The sequence below is a fragment of the Elephas maximus genome, chromosome 16 (genome assembly GCF_024166365.1).
Source record: "Elephas maximus indicus isolate mEleMax1 chromosome 16, mEleMax1 primary haplotype, whole genome shotgun sequence".
NCBI lineage: Eukaryota > Metazoa > Chordata > Mammalia > Proboscidea > Elephantidae > Elephas > Elephas maximus.
This window is the reverse complement of record NC_064834.1, coordinates 68,826,695-68,840,904: the sequence shown is the minus strand read 5'-3', so window position 1 is coordinate 68,840,904 and position 14,210 is coordinate 68,826,695.

Genomic DNA, 14,210 nt, shown 5'->3' with positions numbered 1-14,210 from the left:
GCTTAATATGGCTTTTCTAGCCATAGTCTTGTAACTCCCACTCAAGTGATTGGATGGGACTATGCAAATAAGGTAATTGTGGGCCACCAAGGGGATTGGATAGTTTGCTAATAGTGCAAATAAAGTTCATAGCACCGTGTAGGGGTGGAACCATGCAAATATAGTATATGGAACCCTAATAAGGGGATTGGTCAGTTTTGCCATCCTGCTAGGCTTAAAATGAACCATCCCAGGGGCAGAGGCAGGAAAGGAGGATCTCACCACCACCAAGAATGAAGATCCAGGAGTGGAGCGTGTCCTTTGGACTTGGGACGCCTGCACTGAGAAGCTCCTGGAACCAGGAGACTGACAGAGAGAGAGAGCTGTAACACTGAAGATGTTGAGAAGTAGTGGCAGAGAAATGGCAGCAAGGAAGACTGACAGGAGATAGCACAGTGGGCTTCCAGCCCACAGAGTGAGAAAGTTGAGTGCCTTTGGGCAGGAGGCTTGCTGGAGGAATAGGATGCCTCGGGGAACTTGTTGAAGCTAGGTTTGCCAACCTGATCCACAGAGCTAGAGCTGAGGGCCTTTGGGCCTAGTGAAGTGGGGTGCCTCTGGGCACTTATTGGCAGAGCTAAAAGAGCTTTGTAACACTTGCCTGAGCAGGGCAGACGCCGAGGGGCCAGAATGAGGCATGCCTGTTGGCACAGTTGAGAAGAGGCTGTCCTGATCAAAGAACTGTATCCTGAGTGTTCCTGAACCTGAATTGTGACTGTTCTTTCCCTAATGAACCCCATAACTGTGAGTATGGTCTGTGAGTTCTGTGTGGCCAGTGCAACAACTCAACAGAGAAGTAGAGAGGGCCATGGAAGGGACAGTTGGTGCCAGAATTGGTAAAAAGGTTGAAGAAAGTAGGTATGTCTGGCTTCCATCTCATAGCAATCAGCACTGGGCTGTTCTTGATTCTCCTTCCCCTTTGTGAGGTGAGAGGAGGTCGAATGTCTCCATCACACCATTTTTACAATGAGCTTCGTTCACAAAATTAGAAAAGATGTTGTGCGCTGTAACTATCTCCAAGCCTAGTTTCAAAACCCAGCTTCATGTAAGTCTGTTTTTGTTTGATACGTATTTTTATTTGATTACATCAGTTCTGTTTTTCATAGAAACTCTGCCTTTAAGTTGTTTGTAAAGAAGACCGTAGTTCTATGGTAAGCTGCTTTTTGGAATTCACCAGAATATGAATAAAGAAATGAATGCCTAGGACAAGTACTAGAAGAAGTGTAAATGGAAGAGTCAACTGGAGACAGGCTCTCTCCCCATTTAATATATATGTTTTACATAACAGGAAATCCTCTATTTATTTTTAGAGGGATGTAATTCTGGGTAACATGCATGCCTGAAGAAATAATCATAATCTGCTATTTCATGAGAAGATAGATAAGACCTACTGAAACGCCTAGATATTGCATTTTTTGGAGAGGTCCCAGCAATCACAAATCTGGCCCCTGTGAACAAAACCACTACCATCAGAGAACATAACTACCAAGATCTTCAAATACGTACTTACACTGCATATTATATTACCTGAAGTGCAGTTTTTAAAGAGTAGAATATTTCCTGAATTAAAATGGCCCTTCTCAGGTACTAAGTTTCTGTTTAAGGCAATGAAAAACATTTGAAAATGGATAGTGGTGAAGGTTGTACAACCCGGTGAATGTAATTAATGGCTCTAAATTTCACACTTAAAAATGATTAAAGTGGCAAAGGTGTTGGTATATATATCTTATTAGTTGCTGTCGAGTTGGCTCCGACTCAAAGTGGCCTCCTGTACAACAAAACAAAACATTGGCTGGTCCTGCGCCATCTCCATGACCGTTGGCATGTTTCACTTCATTGGACAATATTCTGTTGTGATCCATAGACTTTTCATTGACTAATTTTTGAAAGTAGATCACTAGACCTTTCTTCCTAGTCTGTCTTTGGAAGGTCCCTTGAAACCTGTCTTCCATGAGTGAATGTCTGATATTTGAAATATTGGTGACATAATTTCAAGTATCATAGCAACATGCAAACCACCATAGTATGACAAACTGGCAGATGGGTAATGAATACATATTTTAGCACGATTTAAAAAATACCACCCTTCTCTTCTACATTTCATAAGTAAATCCCACCTGATGATGTCCAAGGACAGTATTTTCGGGATACCCAGGCGCTTTCCTTTAGTTTTTTGGCTCCTCTCATAATATTCTTTATGTCTCCCCCTCTAGCTTATATCTGAGTTTTGACGAGAGCCTTCCTCCCTTTTCTCCCTCTCTTCTGCCCCAGCCATTGTATCCTTGTTCTCTCTCTGTCTAATTGAGGGAACTCAAGCACGGTTATCTTCGGAATTATTGATGTGCTTTTTGATATGGCCAAACTGGATGCAAAAGTGCCCTGTTTCTGCAAAGAAAATGGAAAGCCAGGATGATATGATTAGGTAAAAATCATACTAGTGTGTCATCCTATTTGAGAATTAAGTCATGTTAACAGTTAAAAAGACATAGAAAAATTATAATTCTTGTCTTATAAAAGGCTCTTACAAGAGAAGTCTTTTCAAGGTCTCATATATCTGAAATTTTAAACCTGGTGTATTAATGTCACTATTATCTAAGAAATGACGAGAGCCACGATTGGATTGATGCAGCAGGTTTTAGGAGGACATTAGTTAAATGTATCCAAAAGAAGGGATGGATCGAGAGGGGCAATCATGGGAATGAATGTCTGTATCCTTATTGATCCAATAACTTCATGGTGTAAAAAGGTGAATCAAAGAATTAGTTAACCTCACCTCACCTTAGGTTGTGATTTCTATGTCCACTGCCCATAGAGGGAGAAAACATCGCTGGTGGAACAGAGTCAGGTGACCTGGCTCCTAATTTTGACTTTGTGACCACTTGGTTCTATAGTATTGGGCAAGTAGTGTTAGCTGTATGGAATTCTGTTTCTCCATTTGCAAAAATAAGTTGATTGGATTAAATAATCCCTGAAGTAATCTCTGGCATTAAGGCTTTAAAATGGACATGAAAGTTTCTCTTTAAGACTCATCCTCTCCTTTCCTTCTTCATAATAATTCCAGATAAAGACCTGTTTTCCCTGACTAATAGTAAAACCAGGAGCCCTGGTGGTGCAGTGGCTAAAGAGGTTCATTGCTAACCAAAAAGTCAGCACTTTGAATCTGCCAGCCGGTCCTTGGAAACCCTATGGGGCAGTTCTACTCCATCCTATAGGGGTGCTATGACTCAGAATTGACTCAACAGCAATGGGTTTGTTTTGGTTTGTTTTAAGAGTAAAACCAACTAACAATAATTGACCACTTAACCAAAAACATCCTTCAATATAATATAATGACAGGAAATGTAACTATATACACAAAATGATAAATAATATGATGAGAAACAAATATAATGATAAATACAACCCTCTGGAGATATATATTGTTTCAGAGAAATGCCTGCAGTCTGTGAGGTATGGGAATGAAACAACAGAAGAAAGTTAGGTATCCATCTCTTAGTCAAACCAAGCTCATAAAGGAGATTAGATTGACATAAATGATAGAGATTTTCTGGGAGTTATCTTTTAAGAAAGCCCTGGCAGGAAGAAGTGGAAGTCTATCTGCTTTCCCCTGAGGGTCCTCTGCAACAACAGTGGATAGTTTGCCTTGAAAAATTACTTTTATACTTCCAAAGTAGTTTATCTAACCAAGTAAAAATATACCGAAGTGCTCAATCTACAGAAAGAAAATGACATGGATAATGGAGGTAATTTTTTAGGTAGAGGGTCAGGAGGGATAGAGAGTAAAAATCTCACCAGGAGGAACAGAAATGTTGGCTAATTACTCAGATTGGCATTCTATACTGAATGGTCCACTGACTCAATTCCCCAGGGCAAAAAGAAGAACCCTTTTGTTCTTCAGGGCCTTAGAGAGAGTAAAGAGAAACAGTTTAGCCAATGAGCACATTAAATTGCAAATGAATTTTCCTTCTGAACTAAACATACGGAAGAACTTGTATGGTGACCACGAATATTCTACTGCTGCAATTTAATTTCTGTTCAAGGGCCTAAAAATGATGAGATGTGCTCCTGAACACTACAGAAATGTTCAAAGTTCACCTGTAATCTTTGGTCTTTCCTGTTTTTCCATAACCTCTGACTCAACTAGGCTGTTAAAGGCCTCAAAAACTTCCAGTTAGATTTTTCAATTGGAGGGTGCCAGTCACTTCAAGACTTAACCCCAGGTTTGACAAACTCTAGTCAAAATCCATTTGGGCTTCCTCCACTGAGAGAAGCCAAGCAGAAAGGGAGATGTGATAAATCTGCCCTAGACACCCCTGGGAATACATTGACTTACTGAGTTAAATAAGGAAGTGCCAAGTGGGAGAAGGGTCCATGGAGAGGGAGGGCAGTTTGAAAGCACAGCAGCCTACATCGGAGATACCACCACAATAGGCAGTCAGTCACCTGCTCCTCCAAGATAACCAATAAGCTTGCAAACTCAAGAATCAACACCTAACATAGTAGCATAGAGAGTTTTCCTCTTACCAGGTGATGGAGCCTGAGCCCATGAGCTAAATGTTTGAGAGAAATGTAGCTCTGCACACCATGTGAGCTGACTGTAGTTCTGAAGCACACCAAAGATGAGATAGCTCCTGAGTGGAAGAAAAGAACGGACAGGTTTCTCTAAGGCAGTAGGTGCATTTGGCAGGCACTGTCATAAAGACCTTGTCATACATAAAGAACTTTCTATGTGTCATGGATTGAATTATGTCCCCCCTAAAATGTGTGTATCAACTTGGTTAGGCCGTGATTTCCAGTATTGTGTGGTTGTCCTCCATTTTGTGATTGTAATTTTATGTTGAGAGGATTAGGGTGGGATTGTAACACTACCCTTACTCAGGTCACCTCCCTGATCCAAGGAAAAGGGAGTTTCCCTGGGGTGTGGCCTGCACCACCTTTTATCTCTCAAGACATAAAAGGAAAGGGAAGCAAGCAGAGAGTTGGGGACCACATACCACCGAGACAGCAGCACCAGGAGCAGAGCTTGGCCTTTGGACATGGGGTCCCTGAGCCTGAGAAGCTCCTCGACCAGGGGAAGATTGAGGACAAGGACCTTCCTCCAGAGCCGACAGAGAGAGAAAGCCTTCCCCTGGAGCCAACACCCTGCGTTTGGACTTGTGACTTACTAGACTGTGAGAGAATAAATTTCTCTTTGTTAAAGCCATCCACTTGTGGTATTTCTGTTATGGCAGCACTAGATAACCAAGACACTATGGCTTACCATATTTGTCATCTACTGGTGGTGTCTCAAAAATAATTTAGAAGTGAAAGCTTGGATTTCCCTTTCTACTAAAAAAAGCTTTTTTCTTAATGTTTAGATTATTTTTTTAGGGTTCAGTAATTAGTAGCCACAGGAATTGTTGTTAGGTGCCGTCGAGTTGGTTCTGACTCATAGTGATCCTCTGTACAACAGAATAAAACACTGCCTGGTCCTGCAATTCCTCATAATTCTTGCTATGTTTGAGCCCATTGTTGCAGCCACTGTGTCAATCCATCCCATTGAGGGTCTTTCTCTTTTTCACAGACCCTCTATTCACCACGCATGTTGTCCTTTTCCAGGGACTGGTCCTTCCTGATAACAACGTCCAAGTACATGACACGAAGTATCACCATCCTCACTTCAAGGAGCACTCCGGCTGTACTTCTTCCAAGACAGACTTGTTTGTTCTTCTGGCAGTCATTGGTATAGTCAACATTCTTCAACAACACCATAATTCAAAGGCATCCATTCCTCATCAGTCTTCCTTATTCATTGTCCAGCTTTTGCATGCATGTCAGGTGATTGAAAATAACGTGGCACACCTTAGTCCTCAAAGTGATATCTGTGCTTTTCAACACTTTAAAGAGGTCTTTTGCAGCAGATTTGCCCAATTCAATACATTGTTTGATTTCTTGACTCCTGCTTCCATGGGCCCAATAAAATGAAACTCTTGACAACTTCATCGTTTTCTGTTTTTATCATGATGTTACTTATTGGTCCAGTTGTGAGGATTTTTGTTTCCTTTATGTTGAAAGGGTAATCCAACTGAAAGCTGTAGTCTTTGATCTTCATCAGTAAGTGCTTCAAGTCTTCTTCACTTGAGGCAAGCAAGGTTGTGTCATCTACATCACACAGGTTGTTAATTAGCCTTTCTCCAAATCTGATGCCGTATTCTTCTTCATGTAGTCCAGCTTCTTGGATTATTTCCTCAACATATAGATTGAATAAGCATGGTGAAAGGATACAACTGTAACGTATACTTTTCCTGATTTTAAACCATGCAGAATTCCTTTGTTCTTTTTGAACAACTGCCTTTTGGTCTATGTAAGGTTTCACATGAGCACAATTAAGTGTTCAGGAATTCTCATTCTTCACAGTGGTATCCATAATTTGTTGTCATCCACACAGTCAAATGTCTTTGCATAGTTAATAAAACATAGGTAAACATCTTGCTGGTATTCTCTGCTTTCAGGTAGGATACATCTGATATCAGCAACGATATCTGGCATTTCTCTGTCAATGTTCTGCTGCAACTATTTTTGAATGATCTTCAGCAAAATTTTACTTGTGTATGATATTAATGATATTGTTTGATAATTTCTGCTTTCTGTTGGACCACCTTTCTTTGGAAGGGGCACGAATATGCATCTTTTCTAGTCCGTTGGCCGGGCAGCTGTCTTCCAAATTTCGTGGCATAGAAGAGTGAGCACCTCCAGTGCTGCTTGTTTGTTGAAACATCTCAATCGGTATTCTATCTATTCCTGGAGGCTTGTTTTTCATGAATGCCTTCAGTACACCTTGGACTTCTTTCAATATCGTCAGTTCTTGATCATATGCTATCTCTTGAAATGGTTACACATAGATCAATTCTTTTTGGTATAGTGTCTCTATGTATTCCTTCCATCTTCTTTTGATGTTTCCTGTGTCATTCAATATTTGCCCATAGAATTCTTCAAAATTGAAACTCAAGGCTTGAATTTTTTCTTTCAGCTTGAGAAATCCTGAGTGAGTTTTTCCCTTTTGATTTTCTAACTCCAGTTCTTTGCAAATTTCATTATAATACTTTGTTTTGTCTTCTGAACCTGCCCTTTGAAATCTTCAGTTCTTTTACATGATCATTTCTTCCATTTGCTTTAGTTACTTGACGTTGAAGAACAACTTTCAGAGCCTCTTCTGACATCCATTTTGGTCTTTTTCTTTCCTTTCTTTTTAGTGACCTTTTGCTTTCTTCACGTATCATGTCCTTGATGTCATCACATAACTCCTCTGGTCTTCTGTCATTAATGTTCAATGTGTCAAATCTGGTTTTGAGATGGTCTCCAAGTTCAGGTGGGATGTACTCAAGATCATATTTTGACTCTCATGGACTTGTTTTAATTTTCTTCAGTTTGACCTTGAACTTTCCTATGGGCAATTGATTGTTACATAGTTGGCCCGGCCTTGCTCTGACTAATGATATTGAGCTTTTCCATTGTCTTTTTCCACAGATGTAATTGATGTGGTTTCTGTGTTTTCCATCCGGTGAGGTCCGTGTGTATAGTCACCATTTACGTTGTTGAAAAAAGGTTACTTGCAATGAAGATGTCGTTGGTCTTGAAAAACTCTTTCATGCAATCTCCAGAGTGGTTTCTTTCAGTAAAACTATATTTTCCGACCACCGATCCTTCTTCTTTGTTTCCAACTTTGCATTCTAATCATCTGTAATTATCAGTGGATCTTGATTGCATGTTAGATCAATTTCAGACTGTAGAAGTCAGTAAAAATCTGCAGTTTCTTCATCCTTGGCATTAGTAGTTGGTGCATAAATTTGAATAATAGTCGTGTTGATTGGCTTTTCTTACAGGTGTATGGATATTATTCCATCTCTGAGAGCGTTGTCCTTCAGGATAGATCTTGAAAAATTCTTTTTGACGATGAATGCATTGCCATTCCTCTTCAATTTATCATCCCTGGCAGAGTAGACCACATGATTGTCTGATTCAAAATGGCTAATACCAGTTGATTCCAGCTCACTAATGCCTAGGAGTTGTTAGCATAAGCAATATAGATAAATGAATAACGAGCCTGTTTGGAGGAATGATATAGACAATCTAGGTGATACAGGCATAGGAAATGTTTCACTTAGCAGGAGTGTACTTTGTCCAATGTACCCATCTAATTTCAGGAGAAAGTGGTAAGTGATATTTTGGAAGTCTTGCCATCTTTGCTATGTGTAGTTGGACAAGAGTTTTGGAATGTGCCAAGAGGCAGCTTCCCCAGGTTGTATTCTACCTTCTTTTCTTTGGAAAAAATTCTGATTTAAGCTGTTTTAAAATGAAGTTTATCAAAAGTTCTGTACAAAAAGTAGTTCTATAAATGAAATTATTCAACATAAAACTTGTTTCTCCTTATAAATAGCCTGAAAATTCTTGCCTTTCAGCCTTTGCTTAAGCTGTTCCTTCCACCCAGCGTACCTTCTTGATCTTCATGTCTGCATGAACAAATCATATTATTCATTCATTCTTTCATAAAATATTTATCGAAACCCTATTATGTGCAAGGAACAGCTCTACATAATGGGCAATGAACCAAACAGGCAAAAATCCTTACCCTCATGAAGCTTACATTCTAGTGGGAAGAGATGGCTATATCAAGATTAAATGGCAGTAGCTAGTTGAGACTTGGTGAGAGGAAGTCTCTGTTATTTTCACAGGTTTAGGGTCCATCTCTACAACTGTGACCCCCTTTTATTGTCCCATTGCATCTGCACTAGGGGCCAAGGAAAAAGGCTGCATGGGAGCCACAGGATCAGCTTTTTGTCAATCTAGTCATTGAATTTTTCCTCTACAATGAATTCTCTCAGGAGGGTATTAATAATTTTGAGACACAAAGATGCCTTGCATTTATTTCCAAAGGTTTATCCACATTCTCATTCCAGTTGTCTTTGTCTCCAGTCTTCCAATCTCATTTTTTCCAGGCTCCTGACCAAACAGTCGAGCCATTTGCTTCTTATCAGAAGTTTGTGTATATCCATACTTAAGGCCACATCTCCTTCCATATAAAGTGAATTATCAATTATACTGCTCACAGCTGTGACTACTGAAAGAATTTCCCTTCTCCACTGACTTTAGGGCCACTCCTGAGTGGGGAAGTAATCCTTTTAAGCTAACATCAACATACCATGCCACCTCATCTGAAACTATGCCTAAGCTGTCAGTTGGTTGTAGAGACATCTCCCCTTGCCCATGAGGTCATAGGTGTAAGTTGACTGAGAGGTGTTGGTGCAATGGAGGTGAATGCCATGGTGTCTGGGTTATCTTCTTATATACTTCACTTGTGGCTCAGGACCTGCTTGGCTTGATCCAAAATGTACCGTTTTCAGCACACAATGGGTTGCTATTGTGCCCACCAGCTTTACAAATTAGGGGTTCTGGATTATGATGAACAATTCCACTGGCATGATCACTTGGTGTCCCACAGTCAGGTGCTCAGTCTCTACTAGGGCCAAGTAGCACCAGCAGGAGTGGATTTTCAAATGACAGATGGTTTTCTGTCACAGAAGGCAGGACCTTGCTCCAGAATCATAGGCATCTACACTGCAACTCTCCTAAGGCCTTGCTGGAGACGCCAGAGGGCATCCTCGCACATCACAGAAACGTGCACTTTCAGATATGCTTGGTCATTTGGTCCAAGCTACGTGTCAGTTTGACCATAGCTAGGACCTTCATGGGGCAAATAAATCCTCAGGCACTTCCCGCTCTCAGCACCTGCAGGTGAAGCAGACTTCTATATTGCAAAGACAGTTCTCCAAGAAAGAGCTTCAGATACTGTGTGTTAGAAGCAAAAGCACATCAAAATGTGAAGAGGAGTGCACAAAAGAAAGAAAAAGAGACCCAAGAGAATCTGGATGGACACCAACATTGTCTGCGAAGCCTGCCATATCTACCATTGCCCATCATGGTGTGCAGAGGCCAGCCAAAGGAAATGAATGGGGATATACCCACTACCCCCGTAAACTGTATGTATTTGAAGATTACACTAATCTCTGCAATTCCCCTGGAATGTAGTGTCACTTCTGATTTACTCTTGGCCCAGGGAAGCAGCCCTTTCTACCACATAGCTCGTACTTCAGTCAGGGAATCAGGGTGAGGCTTCTACTGCCTACTAAGTATAGTGATTCCAGTTAATCAGACCTTGGACCTGATTTTCAGCAGTCTTCTCTGTGCCTGTAGGATGTAGGGTTCCTTAATGGCCATAGAGTTCTTCATGATTTCGCTGCACACCTTAAAAGTTGACAGTCTTGGGCTACCTATCTGTACCTGTAACTCCCCAAGCTCCTTCTTCCCTTGGGGCCTTATATTTGCTGCTTCCTCGATTTAGAATGCTCTTTTCCGGGTTCTTCCATAGCTAGCTTCTCTCATCATGTAAACTTCTCTCCCTCAGAGCCTTTCCCTGGCTACCCTAGCTAAACGACTTAAACTACTTTTCACCATCTACCCCCCAAAATGTATTTATTTTCTTCACAACACTAATTATCTAAAATTGCATTATTATGTATTCACTTGTTTATTGATTATCTCCCCTACTAGAATGTCAGCTTTATGAGGGAAAGGACTTTCCTTACTCATCAAACATCCCCAGAGTCTAGAACAATGCTTGGCATACCATAGACTATTCATATATATTTGTCTAACGACCAGATAAATAGATTGTAATGCTTGCTTACTTGTATCTCCTTCACTGTTACATCCTCGGTGTGCACCATAGTCCCTGACTACGTATAGGTGTTGAATGAATGAGTGAATGAATCTTTTCTTGATCACCCCGTCTGGAAGAAATCTCTCCCTCCTCTGAGCTCATCCATTACATCACTTTATATGTCTCATTCTTCTACCTTTGGGCCAATCCATTTATATATGACACCTCTCTTACTAGACTGTAAAACTCTTTGAGCTCAAGAGCAGGATCTTGCTCATCTTTATTTCCCACACCACATATTTGGCCACGCATTGCAGAGAGCGGTCATTCAATCGATATTTAGTGACTGAATGACTAAATGAATAAATGAATAAGCGAGTGACAGGAAAGGACAGATTGGGTAGCTTGTGGACTTCAACATGCTTATGGTGGTGGAATCATTTCATACTTGTCCCAGATCTGCTAGAGCTCTCACCAAATCCACCACTTGAGGCATTAGAGAATCAACAAACTTCATTTCTTCCCTCTGAGCAGTGAACACAAGAAGTAGCAAGTAGCAAAACGCTCATGATACCCATGGGCCCGTTGGACTCTTTCTTGGCCACTAACTCACTTAATTTGGTGTTGTTCAGCACATTACAAAATTGTTCAAGAGTACTATAAATGATGTCAGACACCATCAGAAACCACTTCAAAAAATCATTGCCTGTAGCTGGATCAAAAGGTGAACACCTGGAAATGAGAAATGCTAGCAGAACAGAATAAATCATGTTCTTCTCAACCTCTTAGAAATTTGCACATTTTGCCCAAAGGGATGTCCACATTTTCTTAAATTTTAAGCTACTACAATACATTTATAAATCATTTGTACAATAACAAAATATGCTGGTACCTGAATGAAAAAGATTTATTTTGAGTTCTCTCCTTTTTCTTTGCAGTTATTCTGGGCTATGATGCTATTTTTCTTTTAACAAATGAAATTCACCCAAAGACAATCATATATATTCAAATGAATAATCATAGTAAAAATAATAATGCTTGACTTTCTAACAGATAACCTTTAAAGAACTTAAATATTTTAAGTTGACTTTAAAAAGCAATGTGATAGATTTTAACTGCTTTCAGCACACTAGTTTAGGCAAAATACAGGCCCCAGAGCAATAGGACTTTTACTTCATTATTTTTTCTACTTCAGGAAGAATTCCTGGTGGCAAGTGGTTAAGAGCTCAGACTGCTAACCAAAAGGTTGGCAGTTTGAAGCCACTAGCCGCTCATTGGAAACCCTACGAGCAGTTCTACTTTGTCCTATAGGGTCACTATGAGTTGGAATCAACTCAATGGCGATGGCTTTGGTTTTTGGTATCTCAGAAAGGGTTGCAAAAGACAAGTTGGTAGGACAGAGTTCCCGTATAGATAACACCTGTTACAGTTTTTGTTAGCTGCCATCGAGTCGGCCCCCAGCTCATGGAGACTGATGTGATCCATAGGGTTTTCAATGGCTGATTTTTAGAAGTAGATCGCCAGGTGTTTCTTCCTAGTCTGTCTTAGTCTGAAAGCACTACTGAAACCTGTTCAGCATCATAGCAACATGCAAGCTCCACTGAGAGACGAGCGGTAGCTGAGGTGAAGTGCGTTGGCCGGGATCAAACCCGGGTCTCCCAAATAAAGAAGGCGAGAATTCTACCAGTGAACCAGCACTGCCTCACAAATGGCAGCTAATGCCCCCCAATTTTAACACAACCATTTATTTCTCAGAGTGTTCAGTTACTCAAACACTAATGCCTACTCTGTGCCTCATGAAATGTCAAATGGTATCAAGTCATCCCGCCTTGTGATGGTCTTCAGCTGACTGTCAGGGTGCCTGGGTCAGGTAACTTATACTAGGTTAAGAATACATTCAGCCTCCACGCAGCAGTGTGTGTTATCTACAGCACTTCCCCAAAGAGACACCAAAGCTGGGCTTTCTTAAAGTAGTGTGGGAAAAGGAAATGGGGTGTGGGAAAAATTAAGACTTTTTTTTCTGGCCACTTTATAGCTTGAACGTGGTTTATCTGAAATTTTGTGAACTTGATATGCTATTGTGTTAATGCATCAAGGCTGCCGAGTTCAAAAAGAGATGGTTTGTTTGAAATTATGGCACCAAAATGTGTTTCCACTTTAGGACTTTACAAAACAAATGCTTCAGGGGTTTGAAAAAGGGGACAGTGTAGAAAGAAAGAGCTTTCGAGTTTTAACTTTCAGTTCCCAGTACCCAGAGTATTTTGGTCCCAGTACGTTATGACAATCACATCTGTCAAGCCTCTTTTGGACTCTTCTCAGTCTTGAATGGAACACTCAAAAATGCCCAGGAGGTTTTTGTTCCTCTAAAAAATGAACCTGCATCACTCTGAGGATCCGTCTTCCAAGCTCGTTACTTCCTTGCAATGTTACCAGATTAAAGTACATTGGGAACCGTGCCTTGACTCTCTTCGTTCAAAAAATGGAAAACTACAGAATTAATCGGCTGAACAAAAATGTGTTTCCAAGTTTTATCTTGAGAAATTTTTTCCTACTTTATATTGATTGAATGGCCTGAAATATAATGAGGAAGGAAAATGTGTGTGTGTGTTGTTGTTATTTTGTGTGTGTAGGGGGGGTGGTAGGCAGCTTTCTGGTGGTTGTTCCCCCCCCCGCCCCCCGTCCCATGGGCCTGAATGAAATCAGAGTGCCTGAGGGTAGTTTGCTGTTCTCAGCCTTTTAGTCGGCCTCACCCTGTTCCTCCGTGTGTTAGTAGACGGAGGAGGGGAGAGAATGGAGCCCTGTCAGGATGTGTGAGAGGGGGAGCTGGCAAGGGAGCAAGTGGACTTTGAAAAAGTTCATTCTGGTGACAATATGGGCCCATACTCTTCAGAGTCACTCCCTCACACCTTCAAGCTTTAAAAGGCGGAAACATAAACACATAAAAGAAGTTCTTTGAAGAGCTATATTTCCTAAACTTGTGGTTCACAAAGGCCCTCAGAATTTTTGACATATTCAAGCATCACTGTCCTCTTAGTTACTCCATCCTTGTTAGCAAATTTGACTTACTTTCTTTAAAACGCAAACAAAAAAAATCCTTAGATTTATTTTGTTAAGGTGAAATCTCTTTCGCTACCATATATAAAGTTGATGTGCTGAATACATATACATAGATATACACATATGCAATACACACACACACACACACAACCCCCCCCCCCCACACACACATATAGAACCAGTTGCTGTCGATTCCAACTCATGGCCACCTCACGTGTGTCAGAGTAGAACTGTGTTCCATAAGGTTTTCAATGGCTGATTATTTGGAAGTAAGTCACCAGGCCTGTCTTCTGAGGTGCCTCTGGGTAAACTCCGCCAACCTTCTGATTAACTGCTGAGCATATATTTATAAAAATCATATATATTATATATACATGTATATATACAGTCCTCCCTCAGTATCCATGGGGGATTGGTTCCA